General features: G+C 32.5%; 1 protein-coding gene across 2 annotated transcripts in view; it reads right to left on the bottom strand.

Annotated features, from left to right (window-relative positions):
• Positions 1–880, bottom strand: part of PYR4 (pyrimidin 4) — a 14,392-nt gene that overhangs the window by 12,634 nt on the left and 878 nt on the right. The gene's annotated exons all lie outside the window — the stretch shown is intronic.

Here is an 880-nt window from a genome sequence, read left to right as displayed (position 1 = left end):
GAATTTCAAACTAAATAAAATAAAGAAAATAAAATCCTAGGCTAACAAAAATACTAAATAAAATAAAATTCTTGATGCGCCTGCATCAATAAACCAAAGCATATTCATCTCAAGGCAGCCTATAGAATATTAAAGTACTTAAAAAGTTCACCAGAACAAGGAATTCTTTTGCAATCAAAATCAGATTTACAACTGACTGCACATTCAGACAGTGATCAGGCTGGTTGTCTAAATACACGAAGATCAATAACAGGATTTTGTGTTTTTATTGGTGAGTCACTGCTAAGCTGGAAGTCTAAAAAGCAATCAGTTGTTGCTATGAGTTTTGCAGAAGCAGAGTATCGTTCTATGGTTGCAACCTGCTGTGAAGTAATGTGGAAGAAATATTTACTCTCAGATTTTGGCATTGAACGTTCTAAATCCATAAAGCTCTATACAAACAGTCAATCAGCTATTCATTTATGTAAAAATCCAATTTTACATGAGCGAACAAAGCATATTGAGATGGATGTTCATTTCATTCGTGATAAGGTAAAATATTGATTGATTAGCCCTATTCATGTCTCGACAACATTACAGGTTGCAGATATACTGACAAAGACTTTGCAAACAAAAGTTTTCCAGAGACTCCTCAACAAGATGAATGTGCATAGCATACACAATTCATCTTGAAGGGGAGTACTGGAAGCTATAGATGATATTTAAAGAAGGTTGAGCTATTGATTGTAATTGAAGAACAGAGTATCAAAAGACTATTCATCTGTAAAGTCTTGTAAGAAGCATGACACATGTAATTTTATTATAAGCTTAGAGTATGTTTTTACTATCTTACTATTTTTCTAGTTACTTTAACCATGCTGATGTAATTAGTTAAAGGTTA

Source organism: Theobroma umbraticum, unplaced genomic scaffold, assembly GCF_002168275.2.
Source record: "Theobroma umbraticum cultivar Fairchild unplaced genomic scaffold, ASM216827v3 scaffold_44.0, whole genome shotgun sequence".
Lineage (NCBI taxonomy): Eukaryota > Viridiplantae > Streptophyta > Magnoliopsida > Malvales > Malvaceae > Theobroma > Theobroma umbraticum.
This window is presented reverse-complemented; position numbering and strand designations above follow the sequence as displayed.